Here is a 16,918-nt window from a genome sequence, read left to right on the forward strand (position 1 = left end):
GCTTGAACTACTCAAATCAAATATAGCCCAATTTACTATATTATTTCTCTACTGTTAGCAAAAAAAGTGTAAGCAGGATATGTAAAACGTGAAATACCATAAAGTTTTGCTGCCAAGTAAACAGTGATGAAACCCTGACAGAACCTCCAAGTATATATAGCCAACTGGATCATTAAGCAAAAAGCATACCAATAAACAAACGTCTTACACCTTATAATATTTCCAGTGCTTCTGGCATGTGTCAGATATGTCTCATGTAATAATTCCTTAATCTTCACAACAACTCTCTGAAATAGGCTGTTGGCTCTAGTTATTTATTTATTATTAATTGACTAATTTATTTTGCAGTGGAGGAAACATATGGCAGGTGGGCATTTACCTTGTACTAGATGTTTTGGAAATTGTGTTCTGGATTCTATTCCTCTTGCCATTGATAAACTCAGATTTAACACATGCATTCGAGTGTGTAGTGACTTTGGAGTCATCTTGCCTTGGTGTGGATTCTGGATCTTCTCAGTTGTGTAATTTTGTATATAATTATCTCCTCCCTGAACTTTATTTCTCTCTCTCTGCAGAATGATGGTAATTCCCTCTATGTTACAGTATTTCAAAGGAGGCTCAAGAAACTGATGTGTAAATACTGGACGTTTCCTAACTAATGCTTTCTCTTTTCTCTTGTTCTTTCCTTCTCCCCCATTCCCTCTCTTCCCCCTCACTTTGCTGGCTAAGTCATGCATATTTATTTCTTCTACTTCTATAGAAGAAACATGATCTCTTGCTTCTTGTCTGTTTGTCCTTTTAAAGATTTGCTCTCTCATCGCAAAAGCATTTCCTTTTTGGATTCTTCCCCTTCTTTAGGCTGGGATACCCCAACCTTCATACTTTTTTTTTTTTTGGCAACATCCTTTTGCTTTGAACTACCTGTCTACCCCTGCTTAGTCTCTACAATCTCATGCAACATCCAAGAGCAGGTATGTAACAGAATCACAGACTAGAGTCAGGAGGTTACTGAATTCTAATTATAAACAAAGCAAGCCTGAATTGTATAATTAGAATGGAAAGAAGAGAGTTACAGCTATTTTAAGGGCTGTGACCCAAACTGACAAAAGACAAGAAATTCACAGAGGCAGATGCCTCATCAACCTTGCCTTTGAACATTTTTTTCCCCTGATATATTGCTTCCTTTCAAGGTATTTTGAGCTTCTAATTTCTGAATTTTTACTTTTAAGGCATTCATACCTGGGAGACTGATGGACTGCTTTGAAACTTAAATAACCCAAAGGAGCCATCTAAACTTCTGGGTGGAATATGTATTCATGCATTTAAAAAAAGTGTATTATATACATCAGAGACTTGTAATGGCTCATTAAGAAGGATTCGGGGAAGTATGTAATTCAGAATTGACTCTGCTGTCCATGGAATAAACTTACCATGGCTGTATTAAAGTTGTTTTATTTTACTTTACTTTCCATAGTAACATCTAAAGCAAAAGCATTTACACAAAACAACTGATCATTGGCATAGTTTCACTTTTGAAATCTGAACTGTTTTCAAGTGAGAAGAAAACCACAGTACAAAAATTAAATAACCTTGGTAAAACCTTCTTGGTCTTTTTATTCTGTTTCCTTATTTAAAAAAATATGACTAGGCTAAGAATGAATTATTTTACCTTTTATCTCTAGGGAATTTTCTATACTTGGTTCTGTACAATTAAATTCTTGAGATTCCTTTCAAATGACAACCTTAAACTAGATCAAGCTATAAAATATTTATCAATACTTTATTCTTTAGAATATCAGTTAACCTTTGTATTTTTCAAGATTAAAAAACAAGGCAAGATTGTGATGAACTGGATTTTGAGGGTAGCAATGTAACAACTAGATATTTGAGACCTGTATTCTTCAGGTCCAAGGGAAAAATCCACTGTAGAGAAATAAAACGACTTTACACACATACAAATTTCATACTAATTTAAAAATATGTTTTAAATTGTACAAAGAAGCTGGGTACAGGTGGCTCATTCCTGTAGTCCTAGCTACTGAGGAGGCTGAGATTTGAGGTTCGTGGTTCAAAGCGCGTTGAATGAAACTACATTTGTGTATATGTAGCACATGTCTTTTATCCATTTATCTATTGATGGGTAACTAGGCTGGCTCAATAGCCTGGCTGTTGTGAATAATGTAACAAGAAATATAGATATGCAGATATCTCTACAGTCTTATATGAATTCAACAATCTATTTCCCAAGCGAGCAATTCTTACTCACCTCATTTCCTTTTCCTTAATTTTCTTGTGCCAGATTTTACAGATAGTAAACACATTTCTCAATTTTTTGGTGCTCTCATTAGCTACCCTGAAATAGCCAAACTGCAGTGGGTCCAGACTAGAAGATGCATCTAGTATGAGGATCATTGAGCATCCTGTCTTCTGTATTCTGGGAAGCTGCACAGAGAAGCTCATCAGGTTCTTATTGGAGAGGAAGAATCTCTCCTCACTATAGCAAAGCAAACAAGTCACATTGAAGGAGCTGCTGAAAGTCACAAGCTCACTGGATATCATAAAAAACAACAGATTAAAGACAAACCTAAAGTCTCAGTTTCAAGAACATCTAGAGAAGGGATCATATTTCAAATAAAGTATGTTTTCTTATGTTCAACCCACAGAAGGTCTTTATGTTGCATCTTAAACACTGCTTTAAAAATGCTAGATACTGGTGGTTCATGCCTAAAATCCTGATAACTAATCAAGAGGCTAAGATTTGAGGATCTAAGTTTGAAGTCATCCCAGGTAGGAAAGTCTATGAAGTTCTTATCTCCAATTAACCATCAAAAAGCCAGAAGTGGAGATATGGTTCAAGAGGTAGAATGTTAGTCTTGAGCAAAAATGCTAAGGGACAACACCTAGGCCCTGAGTTCAAACCCCAGTAACTGGGACCATACAAAACAAAACAAAATAAAAACCATAAAACAAAAACCCACCAACTTTCCCTGCTTTCTTCTTTCATACTGCTATACTTCTAGAAGGCACATGGACAGAGCAAAATTGTACATTTTAATTTGTTGTTTTTGAGAGCATCATGTCATAAATACAAGAACCATTTTACAATGGAAATGATTTATTGAGCATGAGCTGTGCATGCTAGTCAAGTAGATCACTGTCCATTTTATATCCATTTTGTTTTCCACCACCTGGAAAAGTGATCATTTGTATTAATTGTACGTATAGATGACAAAATCGAGTCCCGGAGAGACATTTGCCCACAATTTCCATGCTGGATTAGGAGCTCTTATCTTCGTTTTGCCACTAACTACCTGTGTTTCATGTTTCTTCCTTAGAATTCTTCTTCTCAAAATGAATGGGTTGGCTAGGGTTCTTGGATGTTCTGGAAGAACATTGTAAATATCATCGTTAGAATCTGTGATAATTTCCAACTGGAATAGGTTAGATGACTCTCGACATTCTACAGAGCCCGTGGATGCATCTAGTGCAGGACCAAAGGGTCATGACCACTTGAGAGAACAGAGAGGGACACGTGGAATGCTGTCAGATATGGAAGGACCACGGGCAGGCAGAATTGTGCTGTCTCCCTGGGGAGCCAGAGGGCTCAGAGTACCAGTTTTTGAAAAACTATGAATTGAGAAATTGCTAGCTACTTTGAACAGAAAACAAAGGATGTAAGTCTTAATGGCCAGCAACTGAATAATCTCTTGGTTTCTTCTTATATATTCCTGGCTCCTTTTCTTACTTGGACAGGCTGCCACAATGCTTCTAACTTGAAGATTCTGTTATATAATCTCAGCTACGCTTGACTGATCTCTGCCATTTTTTCTTTCTCGCCTTTTGCCTAAGGCATCTTTTTAACTCAGATCTTGTTTACTATTCACAAACTTCTCCTATAAATCCTAAGATTATGTTGTCGTTTTTAAGAGTATAAACTGGGTGATTTGCTGGGCACTGAAAGCCACGGTCAGTTAAGTTATGTGGGACCTATCTGGCTTCTGTCAGATGATGCTGGACTTCCCAATCCTTGTGTTATAAGCAAGCTCTGCCATTTGGAATCCTGTACTGTTATTTTAAAAAAATTCTGCTACACTTAGGTTTCCACAATGCTACTCTTATAATCTTTAGAGTAAATACTGCACTTTTCCTTAGCGTTTTCCTTACCCAATCATGAATACATTATCAAATAATTTTCTTCCTTGTACAGCTTATCTCTTGTTTATTTTTAGTTTGTGTGAGGATTTTCTCTTTTAAATTCAAAAAAAATTTATTTACAGATTAATTCATTTGTGATATGACTAATTCATGGCTGGATTCTTCTTATAGTGCACTGGTAGTGGTAGGAATTTTTCATCAATAGTCCCTTAAAAATAAAACACATAGGTTCTCAATTGAAAAGCACAAATTGAAGCTTTATTCCAGGTAAATATTGTATTGGTTACTTAACAGAGTCTAGAAGTGAGTGAGGCATTGTTTATCCCCTCAAAGAATTTACATCCTTGTACACAAAGCTGCAGATTGTTACTATGAAAGGTGCACTGATATTGTATAGAGTTTAAGGGGCTGCAGGTAATTTGAGGTATATGGAAATGAGATTGCTAGTTCTTCCTGTCTCAGAGAACTACTGTCTGTGAAGATACTATGCTCTGTAAAGATTTGGGGATCTAGGAATATACTCACTTTCTTCTTGCTCTTATTATCTTAGAAGACTTGTAAATAATCTTATCAATGTCTAAATCTCGTCTTTGAACAATTTAGATACTGCTTAGTAATCTATACAACTACCTCATATGCCAGTTCAAGCTCTATATGATAGCAGTGGTCCTGGTTAGCATATCTCACAATTTTATTTATTTTATGCAATCATGAAGAGGACAACCTTTCAATGGCACTCATTTTCCTATATTCACCCTTCCATATCATCAAAATAAAAAGAATAAAAGAAGGTTTGTTTACCTTTTCTTCCCTCATGCAAATATACAACCATTTCTGTTGGTTAAATTCTGCATTAAAAAAAGTCTGCATTTTTATCTTATTTCCTGTACCATAAAATCACTAATAGAGCAAAATAAAGATAGCTTCTTTTATGAGTAAATTGCTAATGAGTTGTTTTGGAAAAATAAAATGTTGATCTGATTAAAGATGGAAAGACCTTTAAGAAATGGAAAGATTTTTTAAGACCCGAAAGCCTCAGAGAGTATGACTCCCAGAGAGATTAACCAGAGCTATGTTTGCAGGTATACTAATAGTTCAAGGCAGGATGAGTTACCTTGGGTTAGCTGTGAGAGTAGAGTGCATGCAAGGTACTTGCAAGTTCTTGGGAAAGGTAAATTGGAAGCCACTTGGTATATTTTGAACTCAGTTTTGATGCACTACTTGAGAAGTTCCAGGCTGGCCTTAGATGTACTGGGGAGGATTTAGAATAGGGCAACCAAAAGGCTGCAATGCCATTAAAGAACATTAAAGAAGCTGATCCAGTAGGTGTGAAGTTCTGAGAGATATCTCAGGTAAAGCTTCATCTTCAAGTCAGGTTCATTTGCTTTTAATATTCTTAAATTGGACCAAAGAGCCTTCTGTATTGATCCAGTTCCTCCTCTGGTATAACACACATACCACTGGCTCTTCAGATATTTGCTTTAGAACAAACAGCTCTTGATGCGGAATCCCATTTTGTTCTTTCCCCTAGAGGGCAACTGCTTGTCAATATCCTCCAAAATTGCAGGGCTTGGAATAGAATTGAACCTATTCTTTACTTATATTCTGTCTAATATAGGGTCTTACAATGGATGTTTAAGTAAGTCATGTCATGCTTCCACTCACCTAATCCAATACGTAGCATGCATATATCTGAATAGACGCAAAATAAATGTTCACACTAAACAAATCATGTTCTAAATTCTGAACATAAGAAAATAATTCTCTGCTTTGCTTTCATTTTTCATGACAACTAAATCCTTTTTTTTTGTTTTGTGGTTTTTAAATTTATGGCTTTGCTTGCCTCATATTTTTAAAAATCATCTATTTTCTCTATTTTACATGTTTTCAATCAAGGTTGTTTCAGTTGGAGGAAACATCAGCAGGGCTTGCCTTATCTATAGTCAAATAAAATAAATTCATTCCACAGGCATTTATTTTTTAATTTTATTTTAGTGTAAAGGTGATGTGCAGAGGGGGCTACAGTTCCATAAGTAAGGTAATGAGTACATGTCTTGTTACATGTATTGGGTGCTTACTATACTTGGGTACTTAGGATGCACTGATAAACACAATGGTTAATGGTTTCCGCTTTCCATTCGCTATTCCCTGAATTACTAGGTAGAAACATGGTACCAACGGAGACATGTTTATTTTCACCAACCATAGGGTCAATGATACTGATTCAAATGAAGGGCAGTAGTCTATCTAATATAATATGGGGATTTCTGATCCTTCATCTAAGTTTTTCCATGAGCTAGAGGACAGGTGTTATCCTGGCTTGAATGTCAGACCCTAACTGATGTTCTTCCTTAGACTAAGCAAGATAATTTAAAAATTAACACACTGTGCAGACAGCAGTGCCTAAAGGTTATAAAGGCGAATAGTGAGCTGCAAGACATTTGAGTCTGCCAAGCAGAATAAGAAATAGAGAAGGCTAGATTATAGACCTATTAAAAATAAATTAGGGTGTTAGAAAAAAGCAAATTAACATGCAGATAATCAATCTAATTTCAGGGTCTCTGGTGAGTGCTAATGCTTAATGCTTTTCATGTTTGATGAAGGTATCTATTAATTAAAATATTTATGTAAAAAAGAACCTGCATGAGACAACTTCGATTGGTTTGACTCTCAGAAGATGGCTTTGGGTTTGTAGTAAAAGGCAAAAGCCCCATCCCTGAAGTCTAAATGATAGTTTATTTCCTTAAATATCTGTCATTGGAGATAGTTTGCCTTGCTGTCTTCCATTTCCATGTCCCATTTTTTCCCCTTCCTGCTTCCTATGGGCAGTTTTCAAATATTTTTCCTGTTGCCTTCTACCACATGATTATTCTCAGAATATGAGGCTAGTAGTCAAACATCAGAACAAAAGACTGGGTTCCTAATTGATTTGGGAGAGGGAAAGGGTCCAAAGAGCAAAGAGGTCATGCGTGAGCTAGCAGAATGGGTGATGGACAAAAAGACAAGAAGGGACACTGCCAGATGCACAGCCACAGAACAAATACAGAAGGGATTGCAAAAGGATTCGGAATCATCTGAGTGCTAGGAGACATGAAATTTCTGGATCTAAAGAAAAAAAAGGGCCTTCATAATATAATTGACTATCTGGTGTTATTTTCTTCCTTTTACTCAGTAGATTGCATAAGAGGATTAAAGCCTAGATGCTACTAGAGGAGGCCAAAATGAAGCTAAAGTGTTTCACATTCCTTCCTCCTACCTATAGTCTTACCAGGAGTCAGAGAAAAGCTCGACAGGGAGACCACACAAAGCTCTGTGCTATGCACTGGCCCATCTTGAGTTCAAAAGAACTCACAGCTTTGCAGCAATGGATCAATGGAGTAAAGGAGGCCAGGCCTGCTGCCTCTGTCCCTCACTGCTCTACTTTGTAGCAAAAATGAGACTGAGTCAGAGGTTGCAATCAAAGCTAATCCTCCCTGCTGCCCATTGCGTCTTGCTTGGGTCTAGCTCTTGCTAATAATGGTAGGAAGAATTGGTGGAAGGCAACATGTAGAGTTTTAGTCCTTTAAGCTCATTTTTAATTGAAATAGAAAGTCATCTAACACATAAAAAAGTTGGAAAAGAAAATCACAATAAAAAGGTAGATGTAGTGTGAAAAGTCAGCCTTCTCCTATTCTCTGTGACCAGGTTTGATTTCCACAGAAGTAAAGGGGTTGGCACAGCAGACAGAAAAAGAAATAAATACGGAAAGTGACATGCAGCTCTGAAAAACATTGAGCATCTGCAGCTCAGAGCCATCAGTGTTATAGAATGCAATCAAAGTGACAAACACTTTCATAGTCTCTCCAGGAACAAAGGCTGTCACAGCAGGCCAGAGCTCTGGCCTAGATCCTTACCATGCAGCCGGGCCTAGAACATTTCTAGCTATCTCACATGGTAATGTTGTTAGGGAAGAGTTACAGGCTGATTCTGTCAGTGGTCCCTGAGAAAGTGCTGGACATACATTTTAGGCATCTTCATATGTCTAAGGAGCACGGGAAGCAGGCTTTTCTTACTAAGCGTGACAGCTGAGAAATTTTGGTTTAGTACTTTATTGATTAATTGATTACACCAGTATTGGGGCTTGAACCCAGGGACTGGGCACTGGCTCTTAGATTTTATTGTTTTGCTTAGGGCCTATGCTCTGTCACTTGAGCCATAGCTCAAGTGAGGATTTGACTTTCCTACCCAGGCTATCTTTGAATTATGATTTTCAGATCTCAGTCTCCTGAGTAACATGACCCACTGGCACCTGGTAATACTTTATTTTTTTATGTCATCTTCTAACTACAACAACAGGGAACATGCCAACAGCTATTTATTGAAAGTCTGTTATATTTCAGGCCTATATATATACACACACATTCTCTTTCTCTCTCTCAGATATATTCTTTACAATATGCCTAATATGTCTTAAGAAACTGTATTTCACTTTTCATTGTAGCACTTATCACAAGTATTTCTGCCTTACTAGCACTTAACATGCTATTTAAACTAGAGGCACACATATATTTCTTTTATTAGCATTGGATGTATCTTTTTTGCCATCTCCATCTTCATGGGTCTGAAAGGATTATTTTATTTCTTTCATAGCTTTGAATTTACTTGCAGGCAAAATCTTATTCCCTAAGCACTTCCTAGCTATTGTGTAAAGTCTCTCATTGTGCAAAGTGTAAAAATCCCAGGAGGTGTATTAATGTAGATGAACAGTGAACCTAACAATGACAAGTAGCCTAAAAGTAGGTGGGTCTTGCAGTTTAGGCAAGTGATTGGTGGGATTTGAAACCGTACCCTAAAGATAACCAAATGAAGACAGGGACTGTGGAACTGCACCAGTCCAGCAAACAGGAGGCCCCGAGTTTAAACCGCAGTACCATTAGAAGCACAAACAAAACAAAAACGTGACCAGGGCTTTTGATTCCATCTTTATAATAGAAAAAAACATTTTCTTTGGTCCAGAACAGAGAGAGAAGAAAATGGGGAGAGCAAGTGTCCAAAGTTGCCTTTCCTAGAATGCTTCTGAAAACAGACAGTACCTCTGGAGAGAAGATGGTTATGGGGAGTATTAGGAGAACCCATGCAGAGCTTTGCAAGGAGGTTCCAGAATCTCTTTTTTAATTCATAAATAATCAAAGCCTTTTGGCTTCAAGGGTCAGCTAACCAAGAGAAAGACTTCTCTGAAATACCTGAGGGCAAAGACCTTGCTTTTAGACTTCTCCTCACTCCTCATATACCAGGACTTGATGGGGATAGTCTGCTAGCATATTGGAGTAATAACGAACTTATAAGAACTAGCCCCTAGAATGCAAACTATTATGTGCGAACCACTTTAAAAATGTTATCACACATTTAATCCTCATAAAATCTGTATGAGGGCTCCAAGCACTTTAGAAAATTTAACTCATTTGATCATGAAAGCCCTCTGAGCATTTTACATCCAGTTTTACAGATGAGGAAACTGAAGCCACACAGCTAGAACGCAAGCCCATGTGTCTTATTTCTGGGATGGAGGCCTGCATGGTGGTGGTCAAAGGAAGTTATGTTTCTTGTATGATTATCTGAATTTTCAGACATAACATACCAATTTGTATGCCATGTTTGTGATGGATATATCCTGTCTTGGCAATTCTACAAAAGGGAAAAAAAATCAATCCAGCTCATCTAGGGGTGGACACAGGAGGTGTTAGTAAAATCTGATCATAATCCTTTGGCAGCCTATCAGGGGTCATAAGTGAAGATTTAAGATTCATAAGGGACCTGTCTATGGCTTCAACAGTATCATGCTCTCAGCTAAGTATCTGGAACAAAATAATTTCCCAATAAATATCAATCACTTTAATGATTATGATAGCAATTATGGTTATTATAGCCCCATAGACGGCTGCAGGAGACAACTTGCCAACATGGACTTGTTGCTCCTTCAAATTTGAATCCTGCTTTCAAAATACTGGTCTCATATAAGGTCAATTTCCCCACTGCTGCCATGAATGTTCAAGGTCCTTAATTCTGTTTCCTTCCTCTCAAGGAGGAACAAAATCTAATAATCAATTGAGATATTCCATACTATCCTTGCAGAAGAATTTGCATTTAGAACTGTTTAATAAAAATGAAAGGGTGTTTAACAACTCAATCATAAGATACTTTAGATATTTAATACAATAGCAATATTCAATAGCTGAGCTATATTGGGATGGCCAAGCTTTTCAGTTTTATCTTGTGATTAAATACTTGTTCACTCATCCTCCTTCCTATTATAGGAAAGGCAATGGAGTATAACCCAAGATCTGACAGAGCTGTATAAAACAATGAACACAGAGGACAGAAACACTTCTTTGTAATGTTCAATCAAAAATATCATGATCTCTTAAAGCCCAGTGGGAAGTAGCCCTCTTTCCAGAGAAGAAAAATGAAGCTGGCCTGTTGTGATTTCAAGAATAGGAGCTTCTAAGAGAGAGAAAGTTTGCCAACAGCATCTATCTCAGGAGGTATACATTTGTGTCATGGAATGGATGGATGCTCATTGAAGTTTGGGTTTTTAGATCAGTATTATGTTTAGAAAGGAAAGTTCAGTTATTCATGGACAACACATTTCTTGATAAAGGCTGGTTGATTTATTTGATTCAAATGAAGACATAACATGTTAAATCATTCCTGTGGTCACTAGCATAGTGGCTGACTCACATATAATGCGCAATAAAGATTGATGGGGGTCAATGAGTATACTGCATAATGACTTAAGTGACTTTAAATGCACATAATAGAAAGGCTGAGGTCTTCTATAGCTACATAGTGATAAATACAGGAGTAAATTGTATCCTTGGTCATTTCCAGATGCCAGTTGATGGCTAAATTGCTCTTAACATCTCACATCTCTCCCTTTGAGCATATTTCCACTCTAATCATTTGCTACTGGGTGATGCCTCTTTTCACATCTTGCAGTGGAAAGATACTATTTCCAACTCTTTTTTTTTTTTGTCAGTTGTAGGGCTTGAACTCGGCTTGAGCACTGTCTCTGCACTCTTCAGCTCAAGGCGAATGCTCTACTGCTTGAGCCACAGCGCCACTTCTGGTTTTCTGATGGTTTATTGGACATAATAAGAGTCTCATGGACTTTCCTGACTGGGCTGGCTTTGAACCTCCATCCTCAGATCAAAGCCTCCTGAGTAGCTAGGATTACAAGCGAGAGCCACCAGTGCCTAGATTCAACTCTTATCAGTTGCTGAGGGCCATATATAATTATTTCTATATATCTAATTTTGCTTCTGCTGTAACTTATAATAGAAAATTAATTAATTACTTGTCTCACATACCATGTATTTGTTCAAATCAAAGGTACAGCAGGCAGAAATAATATGGATTCTGGTAACAAAGCTTAGATCCTTTGTTTTAGAAGACGTATTTGTTGAATCTAAGGGTCCTGAGATTTTGACAATAATGCTGACATTTTAATCCTCTGTTTATTTGAAATAAATCTTATTATTTCAAATTTCTTTCTGGATAAAATGATGTATAACTCTTTCCAACCTATGTTTCTGTAACTAAATAGTTCCACAATGCTAACATTTCCTAAGTAAAGTAGTTCTGCCTGTTTATTAGTAGAAAAATCTTGCTTAAAACATAGTTTTTGCATAAAGAACATAAAAAATGGTAAATTTATTTTTCTTCCAGAAAGAATATGTCTAAATATCAGTCAGCCCTTTTCAGCATTTTCCTGACTATTTGGCTTGTGACAGATCTATGAGAAATTTGAGAATTGTGGTTCTTTAACAGCCCATCTTAGAGGTGATAAATGAAATGAGCTGACACAGAATTTATCACCTTAATGTGCACCTGAGGGTTAATGGGAGATATCAAGCACATGATGCCAGTATCCCAAGTGTTTGACAAGACCCTGCATCTGTGTGTCTGTGACAAAGAGATGAAATTGTCAGTATTGTTTGTTTTAATGCCATGCTACCCACATGTCCAAATACAGCTGTCCCTCATAGAAAAATCAATAAAGTGGCTCTCAGAAGCCATGAAAACGAATACAACTGTATAAGACCAGGACCAAGGCTAAGCCAGAGCTTAAGCAACTATGAGAGGAAAAGAAAATAAGAGCTAGGTTAGGTCTGGGAATAGACCTATGGCTCATTTGGGGTTTTCTGTAGGTTGTTTCCACATTTCAGTGATAATAATTAAGTCTCCATTGTCATTTTTTGCACTGTTCTTTCTCTTGGTGTGGCTTAGGGTTTCATAGAGCTTCACCAGAGTCAGAGGCTCTTCCTTCTCCTTTCTCCACCTTTTCTATACATGAATATCAGAGCTGCATTGTGATCAAAGACTTTTCCACAGCCATTTACCTTTCACAAATTTTTGCCCTCAATAGATCTGATTTCTTACAAAACTTGAATTGATAATTATAACCAGGAAATATTATTCTTTCACACTTGGGCAAAGGGAAAAGTCGGCTCTTGGAAGAGAATCCAAGAAAACTTATTATAACCAAATGAATAACTGCATATTGGACATAGCTTATGTGAGCCAAACAATGGAAAAGCTGTGATATGCATGTGAATTATAACACAGGAGAGCTGCATTTTCTAGTCTGAAAGTGTCAAATGTTGTCTTGAGGGTCGACAAATTGGTGATCCTTCTTTCATATAGTGTAGAGAATTGGCCAAGGTTGGCCAAGATGTCTGTAACTCAGAGGTTAAAACTACATAATGAAGACCAGCAGAACTGACCCTAGACTCTTCTACCTAGGGCAACTAGCATCTTAGGAAGATTCCAGTGGCTCAACCTGTTTGGCCTTGAGACTTACAATTTCTCTTAGACCATTGGATCCTTTGGCAGTTAATGTGTGATATAAATGAACAAAACACACAATATTATTTGGAATATTCAAAACAGTGTCTTAAGAAATGTGAGAATGGGGCTAGGAAGGTGGCTCAGTGGTAGAGCGTTTGCCTTGCATGCCTGAGGCCCTGGGTTCGATTCCTTAGCACCACATAAGCAAAAAGAAAAAAGCCGGAAGTGGTGTTGTGGCTCAAGTGGTAGAGCGGTAGCCTTGAGCTGAAGAGCTGAGGGACAACGCCCAGGCCCAGAGTTCACACCCCATGACCAGATCCCCCTTCCCCCCAAAAAAAGAAATGTGAGAATGGCTACCAATTCTTTCCTAGACCCAGAAAATCAAATCACAACTTATAAATATTTACCATAACTCTTCTATTCCCTAGAATGGGAGTAATGAACTAATTATAATACCGGTAGGTATAGCACTTACATTCAAGAAATGAAAACAGTTATGTAATAAGAATAAGAACATGCATGATATTCTGTTAAGAGGTTTTACAAAGGAACAAACCAGGAGAAAATAGTGTTCTAGAAGGTGCATTTACCCAGAAGGTTGTCAGCAGGCGTTAAGCATGCTAGGTGTATGACCAAGGTAATGTCAATAACAAAGTTCCTAAGTCACCAGATTCCTTGAGGTGTCTGCATTGAACTGAAAGAGCAGGATGAAGTTTTCAGGTATGATACACTGTGGAAATATGCTGTCACCAACTTACTAGGGTCTTGAAAACTCCGGAAAGAACTGTGATGAACATTTCCTCATACTTACACTTTTTAGTAACTCATTCTGGCTGCTACATAGAAAACTATACAAAGTCCAACTGGGCAATACAGAAATCAGTTGGGTCTACCAATAATTGTCTAGAAGAGAGATGAAAATTGCTCAAACTATGGTAGGCATTGTTTAAGCAATGAGCAGTTATCTGATTGAGGACATATTGTGAGGGTTTTAGCCAGTTATTCACTTTTAGTTTCAATGTGGCCTATATGGATTTCCCATGATTTGTGGCAATAATAAAAACACTAAGGACAACCGCAGTTCCTCAGAGGCCATATTCCAATAATGAGGTCACTCAGGTGGCAGCGTTGACTTGACACAGTCGCTAAAAATCAGCTTTAACAGAAGTTAAGATGCCACCATTTTTAGAATTATGATTTTCATGTGATTGCTGCAGGTGTAGGTTTACAATAACACGAAGTATTTTTATGCTGTTCAGGTGATAGATCTATTAAACTCTTCTTTGTGGCTGGAGATCCTAGAAGTAATTCGTCACCCAGTATTAATCATATAAATAACATAGAATTATCCACCAAGATATTGGAAAAAAAGTTTAGATTAAGTTAGATTATATTTTACCAATTCCTTAGTTGTCATTCGTTTAAGAAAATGTGATGCTTAATAGGACAGAATGGAAAGGAGTCCTCACAAATGCTACAAGAACATACAGGTAGTCTTTCAAAACTCATTTAAGTTGGAAAATCTAAATTCAAATTCAGATGTTTTCTCCTCTCTTCTTTGCCACGTCAGTTAACTGTGGCTTCATTTCAACATCCTTTCAACCTGCCATAATGATACATACCCAACAGAATAGTACTAAAGATTTGAAAGTGATGTATCAGTGTCTACCATAGAAAAGGGCATGATAAGTTTAGTGCAATGTAGATTCATTTATATTAATATAAATATTTTATTGTTAGGATTGTCTACCTGGGCATTCTTAAAGACTTGGATACCTTGAATGATCGTGAGTATGACTTGGGGATGTTACTACCTTTTCCTGGGTAGAGGCCAAGAAGAGGAAAAATGACCCTATATATCCAAATCAGTCTCCCTCAACTCTATACTAATTACTTGTCCAAACTGTTAATTTTGCCAAGGATGAAATTCATAGTTTAGTTATACAAAATAGTCTCAGCTGGAACTCTACCTTTTAAAATAACTTGATTTAGTTATCTGAACAGGATAAAATACTGCTTATTGCTTGAAGAAGTACTAGAAGGTAGTTCGTGATGTTGTGAAATATTGGATCAGTACTCAGCAAATTCTTTCTTCCAACAGTGGGCATTTTTGGCAACTTTGGTGATTTTGGGGGCTTAGTCATAGATTTGTTTATGCCAACAAAATATTAGATAAGTTGTAAGTAGAGCTTTAACTGCAGTTGTATGTTATGGTTTATCCTTTGCTACTTGCTATTTACAATGTAAACTTTTTCTAAATATTCTTTGGTCCAGGGAAGCAAGAGAGTTACTTAGCTCATATTCAATGCTGAGCCAAGCAAAGTTCAGCCAGAAGTGGACCAGCATAGCTGAGCCTAGACTAGATGCAAATCTGCTGACCCCAAAACATGAATGATGGTGCATACTAGTTACAAGATATTTTTGAGACAGTTACCAATAGTATTGTGATAATAGCTGACATATATGATGCTTTGAGAATACATCCTTTACTAAATCTATTGTGTTTATTATGGACCTAAACTGGTAAGGAAGGCCAGCAGTTTGAAAAAGGGAAAAATACAATAAAGTAGAAATATTTATAATTCACAACAGTCCCTAAGAGTCTTAAGTTGAAGCTATCAATGATTGTAGGCTCAATGATTGTAGAGATGTGTTGGACTTCTTGTTATTCAGCTATTTGGATGTTATTATATATCTTGAATAAACATTTTCTAAAATGAATAGTAAAATTGGTCTCATCAGTAATCACTTAAAATATCAAAGTGTAAGGGATGGTAAGGGGAAACAAAGGAGGAGGCAACAATGCTTGATAAGGCGCCGGTGGCTTATGCCTGTAATCGTAGTTACTCAAGAGGCTGAGATTTGAGGATCGCAGTTCAAAGCCAGCACAGGCAGGAAAGTCCTTGAGACTCTTATCTCTAATAAGCCACCAGAAAACCGGAAGTGGTGCTGTGGCTCAAGCGGTAGAGCGCTTGCCTTGAGTTGAAGAGCTGAGGAATAACATCCAAACCTAGAGTTCAAGCTCCACTACAGACCAAAAAAAAAAGAAAGAAAGAAAGAAAGAAAGAAAGAAATGTACTCATTACTGTGCTCATGTAATTGTAACTCCTCTGTATGGTATTTTCACAATAAAAAAATCAAAGTATATATATATAATATATAATATATAACATAATATATAATATATTATTATACTATATTAACAAAATATAATGTATAATATAAATAATATAATATAATATATAACATATATTATATGTTTATATTATAGAGGCTGTAGGATCAAAGAACTTCCCCAGATTCTCAAAAATATTTAGTTTCAAAAAAAAAAAAGAAATGAAACATATAAAAGACAAATAACAGCAAATAACAATGAAAAAACCTAAGAATCCTTAGTTTTTGGATTTGGTTGGTCTTTACATAGTATTTCCTGTTATGCTACTTCATTATTCTTTGAGGTTTTACTACCTAAATTATCTTGCTGGCTCCCCCCGCCCCACTTCTTATTCCTAAATACTTACTTACAATGTTGTTTATTGATACATTTACCAGGCAAGGAATTTGGGGGTAGAAACCATGACATGAAAGCCATCTGTTGTGGCATATGCGCTGTTTAGCTACTCAGTTTTGGCAGTGTCATAGTTCTGTCTTAAACATTTGAGCAGAAAATAGGAATTGAGATGACTTAGCATTTGTATGCACCTTCGCATGATTTAACATGTGTGTGTGTGTGTACTTTAGGATGAGTAAAAGATAAAAATAAAGTAGTGAGTCAGAACCTTCTGGGTATGGAAGGAAGACCAGAGTGTGGGCAGCTTGGAATAGGATCGCTGTACAGATGGCAGAGTGTCTGTTTCATGCACCATGCATGCTTACAGAGGAATGGCTTCTGCGATAGCGTGTAGGACTGAGCTGGTACATTTTTATGACAAACTAC

This window comes from Dipodomys merriami, unplaced genomic scaffold (assembly GCF_024711535.1).
Source record: "Dipodomys merriami isolate MVZ:Mamm:240054 unplaced genomic scaffold, mDipMer1.0.p SCAF_7, whole genome shotgun sequence".
NCBI lineage: Eukaryota > Metazoa > Chordata > Mammalia > Rodentia > Heteromyidae > Dipodomys > Dipodomys merriami.